Source organism: Vulpes lagopus, chromosome 1, assembly GCF_018345385.1.
Source record: "Vulpes lagopus strain Blue_001 chromosome 1, ASM1834538v1, whole genome shotgun sequence".
Lineage (NCBI taxonomy): Eukaryota > Metazoa > Chordata > Mammalia > Carnivora > Canidae > Vulpes > Vulpes lagopus.
Genome location: NC_054824.1, coordinates 150,201,346 through 150,219,244, shown reverse-complemented (window position 1 = coordinate 150,219,244; position 17,899 = coordinate 150,201,346). Strand labels below are relative to the sequence as shown.

The 17,899-nt window shown below is 38.0% G+C and overlaps 1 protein-coding gene across 1 annotated transcript in view; it reads left to right on the top strand.

Annotated features, from left to right (window-relative positions):
* Window positions 1-17,899, top strand: part of EFCAB2 (EF-hand calcium binding domain 2) — a 120,255-nt gene that overhangs the window by 65,286 nt on the left and 37,070 nt on the right. The window lies entirely within an intron of this gene.

The window sequence follows — 17,899 nt, the reverse complement described above, 5'->3', positions numbered from 1 at the left end:
GGGGGGAGGAGCAGAGGGAGAGAACCTTCAAGAAGACTTCCTGCTTGAGTGTGGTGCCTGAAATGGGGCTGGATCTCTGGACCCATGAGATCATGACCTGAGCTGAAATCAAGAGCTGGACACTTAACCCACTGAACCACCTAGGTGCCCCTTATTGTGCTATTTAAATGTTTTATTTTCCTGTGCTCTGTAAAAGGTCTTCACTAACTAATGCTTCATCAATACTGTTTTTTATTCTTTATAGTCTGGTGAAAGGAGTATCCACATTGCCTATTTCAACCTTCAGACTCTAAATTCTGTGGGGTAGGTGAGCTCTACTGTAGCTAGATATATAGTTGGTGCTCAATAAATAATTGTTGAGTGAATGAGCAGAATTTGCTTTTATTTTTATTTTATTTTTTAAAGATTTATTTATTCATGAGAGACAGAGAAAGAGAGAGGCAGAGACATAGGCAAAGGGAGAAGCAGTGTCCTCTCAGGGAGCCCAAATCAGGACTTGATCCCGGGTCCTGGGATCAGGCCCTGAGCTGAAGGCAGATGCTCAACCGCTGAGCCACCCAGGCATCCCCATGATTTGCTTTTAAAATAAATATGTACGGGATGCCTGGGTGGTATAATCAGTGAAGCCTTGAACTCTTGGTTTTGGCTCAGGTTGTGATCTCAGGGTTGTGAGATTGAACCTTGTGTTGGGCTCTGCAGTCAGTGTGGAGTCTGCTTGGGATTCTCTTCTTCTCCCTCTGCCCTTCTCGCTTGTGCTCTCTCTCTCCCAAGTAAATCAATAAATCTTTAAAAAATAAAATAAAATGAGTAAGTATATATTATCAAGCCATGACTTAGAAAGATTAATAATGCTTAAATGATGATACACTCTGAAGTAAAAGAACAAAAAGAACCCAAATGAAAGAACATAAACAGATGAGAGAGAGACATCAATACTGGTAGATCAGGAATGGAACAAAGGACACAGAATAGTTTGAGACCAGAGAGAAAAAGAAAAAGGCAGAGGAGACTATCCAGGAGGACAAGAAAAGTTGTAGGATCCATGCCCCATCCATCACGGAGAAGCCATGAAATTCTTCTCCCAGGAGACCAGGCTAAATGAGGAACATTTAGTGGACTTACTGACTCAAAACTCAGAATCTAGTACCCAGAGGCCAGCAAAGCTGTGGGCAGTGACAAAAGCAGAATTAGAAAGAAACTGCTTGATGCTTATAGGCGGATACTTGTCAAGAGCCCAAGTGCTACACTTGAGCCAAGCTGGAGGAGCACTATACCGATTGTATTTTATTTGGGACAGATTGTCACTATATGTATCATTTAGTTTTCTACACCTGCAGGCACAAGGTATGATTGTAGGAGAGGGTACTGAGGGATGCAGGCCAATTCATTACTCTATAGCAGCACCTTATGAAGTTTTGTTTTCTATCTCATCCATGTTTATGGGCCTCACAGCAAGGGATAAGGTTGGAAATTATGTTCCAGAACCGCCCCCCCCCCCCCCGTCACCTCGTGTGTGCCTTGGCTCAGCTATTGCCAAGGAAGTGTGCGGGCCACATGCTCGGCTGCAGCCCTGCCAGGGCTCTAGGGGCTTGGGGCACGTTGCAGGCTTGAGTGAGTGACCCTTGATTGTGAGTATCCTAGGAGGAAAATGAGCGGGTAGGGTGGTGTTGGCAGTGATAGGGTTTGGGATGGGGTGGGGAGCATGCAATATGCATGACCAAATCTCTGACCAAATTCCTGAATGGCCTTTCCCCCAGACCCCTTGGCTGAAGCTGCAGGGTTCTCCTGGGAGTAGGGGAGAGAAGGATTGTTAGGGAGGTCAGGGAAAGCCAGAGACCAGGAGAGCTTTGTGAGAGACAACGAGAGAAGAGAAGAGAAACCGGTATTTACTCAAGGCATGCTGGCTGACAAACCAACTGTGGTTGGGTGCAGGGGCCTCATGGACATGACCTCATCTTACCCTTTGTATTTGTGTGGTAAGAATTGGCATCTCCAGTTTCTGGAGACAAAGAAAAGGGAAATAGTTTGCTCAAGGTCATATCTGGGTTATAAAATTCTAAGTCTTTAGCTGTGCTCCATTGCCTGCTTAATCTCCTGCCTTTGGGCCTCCTGACAGAAGCAGTGAAAAGAAAAACTCCCAAATCTCTGAGAACATGATGCCAGATCTTTTTTTGGTAAAAGGGCTAATTCAGGAAAAAAAGACTTGCTTATGGGGATGCATCTTTTTCCCATTCAAAATTTAAAAATTTTACTGAGGCCCCAAGGGAAAGTGTATATTTTTACAACCTAGATTGTCTACTTTATTATATAAAGAGGGTTACCAAGAAAATTGGAATTATTTTTCACACTAAAATATCAATGCTATGCATATTCAAATAGTAGCAACAGGGATGGATGTAGCTTTCTAATCTTTGTTCCTTCTGTTAGTTTGTACAGCACTCTAAAGTTTATAATGAGTGTTCTCATGCAGTGGCATCATTACCATTTACTCTTTATATGACAGAGAAGCAAAATGACTTGCCCAAGAAGAAGGCACAAGGGGCTAGCAACAGAGTTGGAGCTCAGAGTAGTTCCTTCTGTTTGGGCAGCTATGCAGCAGCCCCAGACAGGCCCCAGGAACAAATGCGGTGATGAATGAGATGTGGTCCTGCCTTACCCAGCCTCAGCCAGCTCTTTCTTTGTAAAAACAGTTAATCTAGCTAGAATTTATTTTGGCACATGATTAAAAGTGAAGGTCTAAATATAGACTTTTTCCCCTCCCCAAATTGCCAAACAATTTATTTTATTGGCATCATGAATTGTCACACCTAGTTTGTAATATACTGCATTTTCTATAATTGAATCTAATTTGGGCTGATCTAATTTATTCTGATCCGTTGCTTTACCTTTGAGTCTTATGCTAGATCAGTCTAATACTAATTGCTGTAAGTGTGAAATAAACTATCTGATAGAACTAGGCTCTTTATTACTCTTCTTTTTAAATATTTTACTTAATTGAAAAAATTTTAATTAGAAAAAAACAAGACATGGAAACAACATACGTGTTCACTGATGGATAAATGGATAAAGAAGTTGTGGTATATATGTAATGGAATATTATTCAGCCATAAAAATGAGGAAATCCTGCCATTTGTGACAACATGGTTGAATCCTGAGGGAATTATGCAAAGTGAAATAAGCCAGAGAAAGACAAGTAGCATATGATTTCATGTATTTGTGGAATATAAATACAAACAAACAAAAAAACAAACTCAGAAAAAGAGATCAGACTTGTGGTTACTGGGCATGGAGGATAGTGGGCGGGGGGATTGAAGGAAACTCATTAAAAGTACAAACTTCTAGTTACAAGGTGAGTCCTAGGGATGTAACGTGCAACATGATGACTGTAGCTAACACTGCTGTATGATTTATAGGGAAGCTGTAAAGAGAGTAAACCATAGGAGTTCTCATCACAGGATCTCTTTCTCTTCTTTCTTTGTTTCTTTGTTTCTTTGTTTCTTTGTTTCTTTCTTTGTTTCTTTCTTTCTTTCTTTCTTTCTTTCTTTCTTTCTTTCTTTCTTTCTTTCTTTCTTTCTTCTTGTGTCTGTATAGGAAGATGGGTGTTAGTTGAACCTATTATGGTCATCATGTCCTAACATACATAAATCATACCGTCATGCTGTACACTTTAAACTTACACTCCATTGATACATGTCAATGTTTTTCTCAATAAAACTGGAAAAAAAATTGAGGGCAGAATTCTATGTAAAGAGTGGCGTAGAGAAGCATTGGACAAGAGTGAGAGTCTAGGACAGATAATGGCTTGGTTTGGGCAGGAGAGAGCTGTTCCTGGAGGTGCTCCCAGCACATTTGGCGGTGTCTCCCCTACCCTGTAGGTAATGGCACCGTTTTCCTTGTAGGACAGACCCGGGCCCCCTTACATATGAGTTTTGTGGTGGTTGCTCTCTCCTCCCTACCTCTGCACAATTTGAAAGGTCGAATTTGAAACTGTACCACTACGGAAAACATCATGAAATGGGTCCCTACTGCCTTCCCCCTGGCTCCAACAGGCAACCTTGAGGTCCTGGGCTCCACTCTTGACTTGGTCGAGTAATTTATTTTTCGCCTTCACCTCATAGGAAGGACTCTTTAAGGGGTCTGGGAAGTCAAAACTATTTTTATAATAAATCTAAGGCAGTATTTGCTATTTTCATTCTCATTTTTTTCACAAGTGTATATATTGGAGTTTCTGAAAAGCTACATGATGTGTGATATTGTGACAGATTGGATGCAGAATCAGATATGAGAATCTAGCTATTTTCTGTTAGGCCAGACATTACAGAGATTTGCAAACATATAGAATGGTGCCATTCTTCTAATTAAATTTGTTCTTGTTTGGAAAATATAATTATTTTTCATAAAGTTATGTTATTTACCTACATTTTTATGGCTTTATTTATGGTTATTTCTGAATGAAAGTTTTAAAATATTTTAAAAAGATTTCTAAGTATTTTAAAATTTTTTGAGGTTTAATTTCTAATACGATAAATATAAATACAACTCACATAAGGAAAAGCTTTCTGAGGCTCTCTATCATTTTTAAGAATGCAAAAAGAGTTCTGAAACCCAAAAATATGAGAACCTCTGTTGTCAGTGGACATTTTTAAAGCTCTTAGGACAATGTTAACTCAGAACAAATTAGCTTGGGATTTAAAACTTAGAACAATATTAGGTGGTGGTAGTAGTAGTAGTAGTACATTTTATTTTCTTAAAGTAAATAATTTAGAATTGTTTTCCTCTATTTATTCTGGATTAGCATTATATTTAACAAACCTCTCCTAGGAATTTTTTTATGTATTTCTGTACATTCTGTTTTGATCTTTTAAATTTTGAGATAGTGCATTTTCCTTGTTAAATGGTTTTTGAAAGCTAGCACCTTGAAAAACATTTAGGCAGGTTTTTAATAACATTAATTGTGGGCATTTTAATTTTGCTTCATATAAAACCTAGAACATAATATATTTTGACTTACATACATTTTCTGCTCTGTGTTGAGATTTCAATCAATAAGGCTGATTGAAAATCAAGTTTTTGAATAGATCATCTATAGATATGCGATAAAATTCTAAAGGTACAAAAAGTAGTCATGGGTACATCTTTTTTAAAAATATGTATTTATTTAATAGACAGAAAGCACAAGCAGGGAGGAGGGGCAGAAGGAAAGAGAGAAGCAGACTCCCCACTGAGCAGGGAGCCCAGTGCAGGGCTTGATCCCAGAACCCTGAGATCATGACCTGAGTTGAAACCAAGAGCCAGAAGCTTAACCAACTGAGCCACCCAAGTACCCCAACGCTATACAATAACTCCCCATTCCCTCCCTTCCATGTTCCTGGTAACCACTATTCTACTTCCTGTCTCTATGAGTTTGACTACTCCAGGTACCTCATATAAGAGACATCATACAACATTTACCCTTTTGTGTCTGGTATATTTCTTTTAGTGTAATGTCTTTGAGGTTCATCCACGTTCTGACATGTATCAGAATTTCATTCCTTTTTTAAGGCTGAATAATACTCTACTGTATGTATATGGCACATTTTGTTTTTCCATCCCTCTGTTCATGGACATTTGGGTTGTTACCACCTTTTGGCTTTTTGAACAATATTGCTGTGAACATTGGTGCACAAATATTTGTTCAGGTCCCTGTTTTCAGTTCTTTCAGATGTATACCCAACAGTAGAAATGCTAGATCATATAGTAATTCTATGTTTAATTTTTTAAGAAACCACCATACTGTTTCCCACAGGAGCTGCATCATTTTACACTTTTACCAGCAAAGCACAAGGATTTCAATTTCTCTGTGTCCTTGTCAACACTTGTTATTCTCTGTTTTTCATTTTATCGTAATGGGTATAAAGTGGTATCTTGTTGTGGTTTTGATTTGCATTTGCCTAATGGGTAATGATGTTGAGCATATTTGCATATGTACATCTTCAGTGAAGAAATGTTGTTTAAGCCCTTTGCCCATTTAAAAATTATATTGTTTTTTTGATTTTATAGAATGTGGGTATATTTTTAACATAAGTGGTGAGAGACTAAACTCTTCTGCACTTTGCTTTTTTCACTTATCATAACTCAGTGATTATTCTTTATTAGTACATAAGAGCTTCTTCATTTCATTGTATGAGTGAAACATAATATACTGAATTAATCTCCTTTTGATGGGTATTTAGGTTGTTTCCAGGCTCTTGTTATACGAGTGCATATTGCTGAGAATATCTCATTATGCATGTTATTTTGCAAAAGTGAGAATTTTTCTTTAGGATAGATTCTTGGATTTATATCAAAGTGCATGGATATTTTTCTAGAGGTTGCTATATTGACAACGTATTCTCTCATTTCATTATATGAGTGTGCCTGTTTTCCTACTCTCTCTCAAACAAAGTTAATTCCAAACTTGAGGATTTTTGCTAATGTGATACGTGAAAATTAGAAACTCAGAAATTTTCATTTCTCTAATGACATCTTTACGTCTGAAAGTTATTTGTATTTCCTTTTGTTTGAACTGGCATTTCATGGCTTTTCCCATTTTTTGTGGAATTATTTATCCTTATATATATTAAAGATCTTAACCATAGTGTGTGAAATGTATGCCATTTGTCTTTTGGCTGCTTTTACCTTCTGGTGTTCAGAAACTTTAAAAAAAATGGTTAAATTATACACCATTTGAGTATGGGTTTGATTTTTGGAAACAAACAAAAGTCATCAGAGTAGCTTTAATAGAAAAAATTTAAGTTAGCCTGAATAAAACCAGTATGGTAAAAGACATTCCACAAGGAATGTCTCTAAGGTAAAGAAGTGAATTAATTTCTACGTAGCTGGGGATCCCTGGGTAGCGCAGCGGTTTGGCACCTGCCTTTGGCCCAGGGCGCGATCCTGGAGACCCGGGATCGAATCCCACATCGGGCTCCCGGTGCATGGAGCCTGCTTCTCCCTCTGCCTGTGTCTTTGCCTCTCTCTCTCTCTCTCTCTCTCTCTCTCTCTGAGACTATCATACATAAATTAAAAAAAAAAAAACACTGCTAGATAAATAAGTAGTAATGGTAAAAATTCAGCCTCCAATACATGGTGGGATTAATCTACTTTAAAAAAGAAAAAAAAAATTTCTATGTAGCTGCTAAATTTAATTTGAATGTCACTCAAATCTGAATCAGAAACCAATCTAGTTTTTTGTAATATATGTTCTTTCATCTTTGACTCTAACAGAATCAAAGTATACTAGAAGTCCGCAGAGTCAATTGCTGGTTCTATCATTGATTTTTTTTTTACATTATTACAATATTAATGACTAAATTCTGTATGCTGTAATTTTCATTTGTTATTTTATAACTAAATCGCTTAATCTCCTTTACCTATGCATACACCCTTCCTCCCACCTCCTATCTGGCAACCACCAATTCGTTCTCTGTATTTAAGAGTCTATTTGGTTTCTGTTTGTTCATTTGGTTTGCTTTTTAGATTCCATATATAAGTGAAATCATATGGTATATGTCTTTCTCTGTCTGACTCATCTCACTGAGCATAATACCCTCTAGGTCTATCCATGTTGTTGCAAAGGGCAAGATTTCATTCTTTTTTATGGCTAAGAAATGTTCCAGTGTGCATGTGTGTGTGTGTGTGTGTGTGTGTGTGTATGTATGTGTATATCACATCTTCTCTATCCATTCATTTATTGATGGACACTTGGATTGTTATAAAAAATGCTGCAGTAAATATGGGGGTGCATATATATTTTTGAATTAGTGTTTTGTTTTCTTTGGATAAATACCCGGTAGTGAAATTGCTGGAACATATGGTGTTTCTATTTTTAAGTTTTTAAGGGTCTCCATTACTGTTTTCTGCAGGGGTTGCATCAATTTACATTCCTACCAACACTGCATGAGGGTTCCTATTTCTCCACTTCTTTGCCAACACTTACTATTTTTCGTCTCATTAAAATTAGCCATTTTGATTGGTGTGAGTTGGTATCTCATTGTGGTTTTGATTTGTATTTCCCTAAGCACCTTTTCATGTGCATGTTGACCATCTGTATGCCTTTGGGGAAGAATGTCTAGTCAGGTCCTCTGCCCATTTTAATTAGATTATCTGGGGGTTTTTGGGTGTTTCATTGTATAAATTCTTTATCTATTTTGGATATTAACCCCTTGTTGGATATGTCATTCCCAAATATCTTCTGCCATTCGATAGGTTGCCTTTCTATTTTGTTAATGGTTTCCTTCACTGTGTAAAAGCTTTTTATTTTGGTGTAGTTCCAATAGTTTATTTTTGCTTTTGTTTCCCTTGCCAGAAGAAACATCTTTACAAAAATGTTGCTAAGGGCAATGTCCAAGAGATTACAGCCTGTTTTTTCTTTTGGGAGTTTATGGTTTCAGATCTTACATTTAGGTCTAGTCCATTTTGAGGGGATTTTTCTTAAGTATGGTGTAAGAAAGTGGTCCAGTTTCATCTTTTTTGCATGTAGCTATCTAGTTTACCCAATGCAATTTACTGAAAAGACTGTTTTTTCCTCCATTGCATATTCTTGCCTCTCTATCCTATTCTATTGATGTATGTGTTTGTTTTTGTGCTAGTACTATACTGTTTTCATTACTGTCATTGGATTTTTATGTGCCACCCTCTTTTTATTCATTTTCCTCATACCTGCATCACAGGAATGTTAAGAGCAGCAAATGAAAAAATATAAATGAAGTTTAAAAAGTATGTAAGGTCAGACGAAATTATGTATGTTTATAACACTCTAATTAAATCAATTTCATAATGGATTGATCCTCAAAAATATGGCATGCCAAGGTGATTTAGGGTCCAATCCTTGAATAAAAGTGCTAGTGGTCCCCTTTTACCCAACCATACCCATCTGTGCCATTTCTGTTTCAGTGCTTTTGCAGAGTGACATTATGGGTATCCTAGACTATTCAGTGTTTACTTTATTCTTGCCTTTTCTATAAGATATTTTTCCTAATACTTTCTTATTGTTTTCTTAGTCTTTGGGTAAACTTTGTGCAGTCCAGCAGCACTAGGTGTCCTGCTAATGCAGTGAGTCTCTTTTTCAGTGCTTCCATTTCAACTCAGCATAAGTCTCTGAGACAGACAGCACCCACTGTTCATCTTTTACACTGACAAGAAGACTTGAGTTTCTTCAGCATTTGGGAGGAGCTTGGAGTGTATTAGGTCTTGTCTAAAATTCAATAAGAAGAAGGTAATAAGAACCTTTTTGTAATGGATTAGGGACCACTCTTCTGAAGAAGACTTGGAGGTACCATAAATATTATTTCTACCTCTTCAGATTTAATGCTATGTTTGAAGATAAGTTAATACATTTCACAATACATTTAATCAGGTAGTAAAAAGAGTGAGCAATATAGAAAGATTACATGGATAGTTTTCCTAAATAGTTATTACCTGAGAAAGCTTGAGACTCAACTTTTGAAAAACTGCACAGGTCAATGGGCCTGTATTTGTGTGATGGAAAAACAGTATAAAAGAGGAATGGGATTATTGGACCCATAGAACCCTTGATAGGGAATTAATTGTAAAAACTGAGGTACATTCATACATAGTTCACACATAAGAGTGAAATGAATGATGAATTAGATGAGAGAATAACTTGGATAAATTTCAAGAGCAATGTTGAGTTAAAAAGTTCAAGAACAGAAAAAAAATTACAAAAGGGGGATGCCTGGGTGGCTCAGTGGTTGAGGTCTGCCTTTGGCTCTGGTCATGATCCCAGGGTCCTGGAATCGAGTCCTGTATCAGGCTTCCCGCAGGGAGTCTGCTTCTCCCTCTGCCTGTGTCTCTGCCTCTCTCTCTGTTTCTCTCATGAATAAATAAATAAAACCTTAAAAAATTACATAAGGAAGCAAACATTCTGATATATGTGTAATATATATGTTTACAATATATGTAAATACAAAGTAATAGTATCTGTTGTTTATAAATACAATGACATGCATGAGAATGATAAATAATATCCGCAGAATAGTGTTTGCATCTGAAGACAGAAGGGTAAGGGATGGAGAGTGGGACTTTAGCTGTTTTCTGCCATATTTTATTGTGAGGGAAAAAACCTGAAGCAAAAGGTTAACCAGTTAAATCTTGGTATTGGATACATGGCAGTTACATTTTTCCTGTACTTTTTCTGTAATATTTCACAATTTCACTAAAAATATTTCACTAAAAATATTTTTTCAAGAGTGGTTTATACCTTGTCTTTTCGCCATCTCACTTTTTAATTGCCTTGTAAAAAGTTTGTTTGCTTATGGAGCACCTGGGTGGCTCAGTTGGTTGAGTGTGTTGAGTGTCCAACTCTTGATTTTGGCGCAGGTCATGGTCTCAGGGTCCTGGGAGGGAGCCACGCCTCAGGCTCCCTGCTCAGTGGGAAGTCTGCTTGTCTCCCTCTCTCTCTGCCCCTCCCCTACCTCACCAGCATATGTGGTCTGTCTGTCTGTCTGTCTGTCTCACAAATCAATCAATCAATCTTTAAAAAAATTGGTTTGCTTATAATGGCCCTTTTGAGAACTGTGATTAAATAATCACTTAAGGTTTAAAAAGTCATCCCAAATCCTACCTCCTGAAATAACAGTTGTTAATGTTAGACAAGTGTAGGTCTAGATGTCTTTTTTGCTCTCATGTAATAAGATCCCTGGTTAGAAGGGTGGGGAGTTAATAAGAAAGGAGGCAGGAGGAATGGGAAGAAAGGAAAAAGAAAACCTATGAAAGAAAAAGATCTAGAATATAATCTCCATGAGGTCAGAACCTTCTGTCTGTTTTGCTCACTGCTGTATTTTAGGACCTAGAACTGTGTTTGAGGCATAGTAGGTGCCCTGTATATATACATTTACTAAATGCATGAAGGAAGAGATTATCCTACAAAAATAAGATCACAATAACCATACTTAAAAAAAAAACAAAAAATACTAATTTAATTGTACTTGAATTAATAAAAGAAAAAATAAATCTAAATTGAAGAAATTATAGAATATCAAATGTTTCTTGATCATGAGAGACATTATTTTAAATTCAGAGAAGATAATGAGGAAAACATTAAGAGGTTGTAGTCACTGTGTATTCTTTCGTCTTTTATTTTTTTATTTTAGAGAGAGAGATAGAAAGGGGGCGTAGGAGCAGAGGGAGAGGGACAAGCAGACACCTCACTGATCGTGGAGCCTGATTCGGGGCTTGATCTCATGAGACTGAGATCATGACTTGAGCTAAAATCAAGAGTCAGACGTTCAACTGACTGAGCCTCCCAGGTGCCCGGTACCGTGTGTGGTCTTAAAAAAAAAAATCTTATTTCAAATATAAAAAGTGTCAGTTGACTCCCTCCTGTGGAGGATGCTGATGTTAGCACTTTTAAAATTCCTTCCATTTTTTCCCCCTCAATCCCTTGATTTATCTGAGGTGTATTACTATTTTTACACTGACAAGTGTAAAATAGAATAGTCATACTTTGTTTAGTATTAACAAAATCTTTTACTCTATTTTCTCTATATTTGAATGAAACTACTGCTGACCATCATTCCTCTCCATTCTGGTATTCTTTGATTTATATCTATATTCTGGATTCTCTTGTTAATTTTTTTTTCAGAGGGCTCTTCAGAGAACATTTTTGCAAGTTCTTTAGTGTTTAAAATGTTTGCTTTATATTCAAATCCTTTGTACTTGAATAATATCTTATTTAAGTTTATATCATTGTTAATGGCAGCATGGTGAACACCTTACAATGTATAACTATACCATAATTTAACATAGCTCCTAATTTTGGCCATTTGGATTGTTTATAATATGATGCTACTATTATTTCAGGGCTAGAATTATTACTGTGTAATTGTTCAATCCTGTAAGCTCAACATCTTTTCTCTTACCTTTTCTGAAGAGGAAGATGTTTCTTATTGGGAGATAGGGCATCTCAATCTACATAATTAAGTTCTGATAATAGAATGGTGGGGTGTGTTGGGATGAATAAGAAACTGCTATGGTCTGAATCTTTGTGTTCACCCCCCCCCCTCCACAATTTCATGTGTGGATAGTATTAGGAGGTGTGGCCTTTGAGAGATGTTTAAGTCATAAGGGTGGAGCCTTTGTGGGTTGGATTAGCACCCTTAAAAAAGAGACCAGGGAGCTAGCCTGTCCCTCTGCCAAGTGAGGTTACAGTAAAAAGACGTTATCTAGGGAATCGGTTCTCACCACACCAAATCTGCCTGCAACAGGACCTTGGACTTTCCAGCCTCTAGAACTACAAGAAATAAATGTTAGTCATTTATAAGCACCCAGTTGATGGTATTTTGTTATAGCAGGCTGAACAGACTAAGGAACCCATCACTCTCACTGTGACAGGAAGAAGAGTTGGTCAAAGATGTTAAGGGGGAAGAAAGATTTGAGAGTAAATAGTGGACCTTGGTGACAGGATATGAAGGGAATTCAGAAAAGGAGGTTAAAATTAAAAATACATTTTTTTAGGAGTATCTAGGTGGCTCAGTCAGTTGAGTGGTTGACTTTTAATTTTGGCTCAGGTCATGATTTCAGGGTCCTAGGATCAAGCCCCACATGGGGCTCTGTGATCAGTAGGGAGTCTGCTTCGGGATTCTCTCTCTCCCTTTTCCCTTCAGCCCCACTTGCTTGTTCTCTCTTTCTTTATCAAAATAAATAAATAAATCTTTAAAAAATTCACTTTTTACATAAATAATGTATTTACGTTCAAAGAGAACAAAGTGCAGAGAAAAGTCTTAACTCCCTTTCACCAGCCATCCAGGACCCCTCCAAAGGACTAGCAATTAAAGTACTAATTTCTAGGAATCTTTCCAGAAATATCCTATGCATGCATACATATTATTTTCTTATGTCCCCCTCCCCTCTTTTTTACTCAAATGGTTGCATACGTTCATAGTCTGGTACTGTTCCCTTTGGATGGGATCAAGTCCGTGAGGAAGTTCATTTTAATGACTTTTCAGTCATTAAAATGAACTAGCATTCAGGAGTCCAGAATGGATGTACTTTTTCAGTTTATTCTTAGCCTAAGTGCATAAATGCTCTAAGTTCTAGTATATTTGAGGGCATCAGAAAGCCCGGTGAACTGTATCCTAGGCTTTACAGATGGGAGTTGATTGATAGAATAGCATGTGACAGACGAATAATTCTTGGGTTTGGACTACTCTGTTCAAGGCTCTTAATTTGCTGTGTGATAAAGACTTTTTCTGTATTTGATAGCTTTGGAGACCTACTTGGTTGGCTCTGGATTATAGATATCTATCTGTTGTGTTTATTGTCTAGATCAGGTGCGAATTTTGGCTATAAAAACCAGGAACCAGAGGCTGAGGATTGGTGGTCTCAGGGAGTGTACTTCCTGGGGCCTCTGGGCATATAATTCCTGTGGCCTCTGGGTGTGTACCCTCTGTGGCTTCCAGGTTCATGTTCCTGCAGCCTCAAGCTGTTCTCCTTAACATAGAAAATAAAATATGATAAAAATAAAAACAAAATAAAATAATGATGGAGCAGAGCTCTTATGGTAGTGTCATTGAGCTTTCTGTGAATTTTCTCCATGGGAACCCAGGGAAGGGTTTGAGGCCCCTAGATATCTTAGCACGCTATGTCCTAGGTTGTAGTTGGTTGAGGAGGGCAGATGGTGAATAGAGGAAGAGCCATCATTGTTTTGCTACTCCTGTTGAGCATGATGCGAAAAATGTCTCCCTTTGACTTACCCTGCAAATCACAAGGTATGGAGATCAGATATATTTGTGATTGCATTAAAAAGTGTGGGAGTTGTTTGAAATAGCCCCAGATCTCCTTGAGGGAAGTGAGGAAGGCAGTAGGGGTTAGTAACCAGTGGTTCCGTGTCATACACAGAGCCAGAGCCTCTGTCCTGACCACAGTTTATTGCAGCTATGGAATTCAGTGTTCTACAAATTCTACAGAGGGAGTGGCAGAAACTTCATCCATTTCATCTGTAGAGATAGTACGGCCAGATGTCTAAATCTGTTCTTTCCCTGGGGGAGGTGAGAAAGACGAGACTGTTCTGGATGCTATTCAAGTGGCTGTGAAAGGGAGATTTGGTTACGTTAGCAGGGTCCCAAGGAGCATGGGAATTCATTATTTGTGTCTTTGAGGGATTCTGAAACAAGTGTTTGGAAGTGTCACTGCATAATGCAGTGATGAAACCAGGCCAGAAGCCAGGCTGCAAGTGCTGTAATTCAAGTCAGCTTCTGGTTAATTTAAAGGCATGGTAGCTACACCAGCTCCTAACCCGTAGCCTTCTTCTGTTTCATTTTCTGAATTACTGAGAAGTGATACTCAAATGTCTATTTTTTTCTGAAAGCTACCAGTGCATTTTATAATAGTTTCCAGCCTTTCACTGACACCTCATTTTGGCCATCTTTGCTTTGCTCACCAACTCTAAAAGTATTTTTGTTTTTAGGTAAGAGCTTAGTTTTCTTGTCTCTCCTAAGTTAAAAACACATTGAAAACAAAATGTATTTAGTGTTTGGGTTCTTTAATGTGTGCAGCGTTGTCTTTTGTCTATATACAGTGCCAATAATATTAGCAGAGGGTATGTTACTCACTTGTGGAGTTATTAGAAATGAATATGTAAAGGTGGGTTGGGGTCATTCAGTGAATCCTGTAGGGCCTGGATTTTGTTAGGTAGGCAGTAGAAGTCCTTAAGTGCAGAGAAGTGGCAGATTTGGGCTTTTAGAAAGAAAACTGTAGCTATGGGATGGTGGATAGGTTGGCATGTAGACTAGAGCAGTGGTTTCCAGTTCTGAGTGCATACTAGAATCACCTGGGACTTTCTCAAAAAAACCACACACACAGAAGTAAGCAAAGTCTTGAACAGGGACTTCTGTAGACTTTGGTGGCACAAATTCTTTCAGGAGCAGGTACAAACAAGGATATGGGGCAAGAAGAATTCCCATGCTCTGCTCAAAGGAATCTTAATTAGAGATTGGGGGAAAAGTTGGCTAACAGCATGTATGGTAGCCTTACGGAGCTGCCCCATAACCCAGATAGTCCAGGACTGCCCACAGAAGGCGTAGAGCTGGTACTGAGAGCTCTCCAACCTACCAAGACCCCATGGGGGTCTTCTCCTGAACCCATGGCCTAATGCAAAGCAGAAACAGGAAAGTCTGCACAGGGGCAGGCATGGATAGTAAGAGTGCCTTGCCACTCAATCACAAGTCAGCTTTCCGTGGCATACACCTTGATCTCTGTACTGTGCTTAGTTATCCTCTTCCTGAGGTGGCGAACATGGAATGTGCTAACCACCCTGGTTGCGGGGGAAGGGTACCATGAATTGGATGGAAAGGCTTTTTTCATTGTCATTCCAAAATATCCCACTACATAAATGTCTTTCATATAAAACAAAAGGACTTCTAACCAATAAAACCTCGTTTTTTTCCCTATCATTGTCTTTCTCTTCAAAGCTAAGAATCATGATAAGAGTTTGCTTTTATTGAGATCCTTCACTCTGTTCATTCTTCATGTGCAATTTGTAATTTGACTTTAAAAAAAATTTTTTTTAAGATTTTATTTATTCATGAGAGACATGAAGAGAGAGACAGAGACACAGGCAGAGGGAGAAGCAGGCTCCTTGCAAGGTGCCTAATGCGGGACTCAGTCCCAGGACCCCGGGATCATGCCCTGAGCCAAAGGCAGACATTCAACCGCTGAGCCACCCAGGTGTCCCTGTAATTTGACTTCTACCCCCAACCCCATTCCCGTTCAAACTGTGTCTCTGGGGTCCTTTGTCTTCTCAGACATCACCTTTTGTTTTTATCCAACATCTCTGATTCTTCCTTCTTGGCTTCTTTTGGGGCCTTATTAATGTCCCTCAGGAGGCCTTATTAATGTCCCTCAGAGGTTCACCCCCATCCCTCTTTTCACTTTCAGCCCTTTTCTGGAAATCTCATCCATATCCAAATCTGGAGCTCAAACTGGAAAAAAATTTAAGAGACTACAACAACTCTTTGGTGAAAGGGAAATTTTAGGACAATGAAATTGAAAAGTTCTGGAAAGTAACTATAATGGAAATGAGATGTGCAAATGGAAATGTCCTTAGAATTCATGAGATACAACCAAATCAAAACTCATGAATGCCTATATCAAGCAAAATAAAAGCATAAGAAAATGAATAGAATATTCAACTAAAAAAGCTAGGGAAAAAGAGGAAGCTGAGAGAAAGCAGGAGGGTGGAATTGAAGATAAAAGCATAATGGCGCTGGGAAACAGGGAAATAGTGGGAACTAATAAAATGAAAGGCTGTTTTTTTATAAAAGGTTAAAAAAAAAAGAAAGGTCACTGGCAATTTTTTTTTTTTTTGAGAAAGCACAAAAATAGGCACCAATGACTGGGGGGTGAAATAACAATCAAAGCACAGGACATTTAAAAATATCATGAGAGTAGTATATATATATATATATATATTAGTATATATATATATATATATTAGTATATATATATATATATTAGTATATATATATATATATATATATATATATATAGCTCTATAGAAGCAAATTTGAAAATCTAGCTATAAAGGGCAACGTTCTAGTAGAATATAATTTGTCAAAACTTGTGTACCTGGATTGGAACACTTATTATTGTTAAGATGGCAATAATCCCCAAATCAATCAACTGACTCAACATAATCCCTGTGGAAATCCCAGCTACCTTTAAATTTTTTTTTCAGTAATCAACAAGCTGATCCTAGAATTTGTATGAAATTGTAAGGAACCTAGAAGAGCCACAATCTCAGAAGGAAGAACACAGTCAAATTCACATTTCCCAATTTCAGAATTTAAACGAAGCTACAGTAAGGCTCTGTGATACTGACATAATGATGTGAGGTCACACATGTGCATCGGTGGAACAGAGTTGAGAGTTTGGAAATAAACCTTTATGATTATAGTCAATGGATCTTCAACAAAGTTGGCAAGTCAAATTCAATGGAGAAAGAGTAATCTTTTCACCAAATGGTGCTAGCACCGCTGGGTATTTCCATGCAAATAAATGAAGTTGGTCACCTGCCACATACCATATACAAAAATTATCTCAAAAGTAGATAAGAGACCTACATATAGGACCTAAAACTATAAAACTCTAGAAGAAAACATAGGTGTAAGTCTTTGGGACCAAAGATTAGGTAGTGGTTTCTTAGATATGACACCTAAAGCATAAGTAACCAAAGGAAAAAGATACATTGGACTAAATCAAAATTAAAAACTTCTTTTTTACCCAAAAGAAAATAAAAATTCAGCCACAGAAGGGGAGAGAATATTTGTAAATCATTTTTTTTTTAAAATTTATGATAGTCACAGAGAGAGAGAGAGAGAGAGAGAGAGGCAGAGACACAGGCAGAGGGAGAAGCAGGCTCCATGCACTGGGAGCCCGACGTGGGATTCGATCCCGGGTCTCCAGGATCGCGCCCTGGGCCAAAGGCAGGCGCCAAACCGCTGCGCCACCCAGGGATCCCTATTTGTAAATCCTATATCAGCATCCAAGATACACAAAAAGGTCTTACAACTCAATAATAAAAATACAAATAACCCAGGATGCCTGGGTGGCTCAGTGGTTGAGTGTCTATGCCTTTGGTTCAGGTTGTGATCCCAGGGTCCTGGGATCAAATCCTGCATCAGACTCCCTGCAGGAAGCCTGTTTCTTCCTCTGCCTATGTCCCTGCCTCTCTCTGTGTGTCTCTCATGAATAAATAAATAAAATCTTTTAAAAAATACGAACAACCCAATTAAAAAGTGGGTGATGGATTTGAATAAACACTTCTCCAAAGAACATATTTAATGGCCAAAATGCACATGAAAATATGCCAAACATCATTAGTTGTTAGGGGAATACAAATCAAAACCATAAAGAAATACTA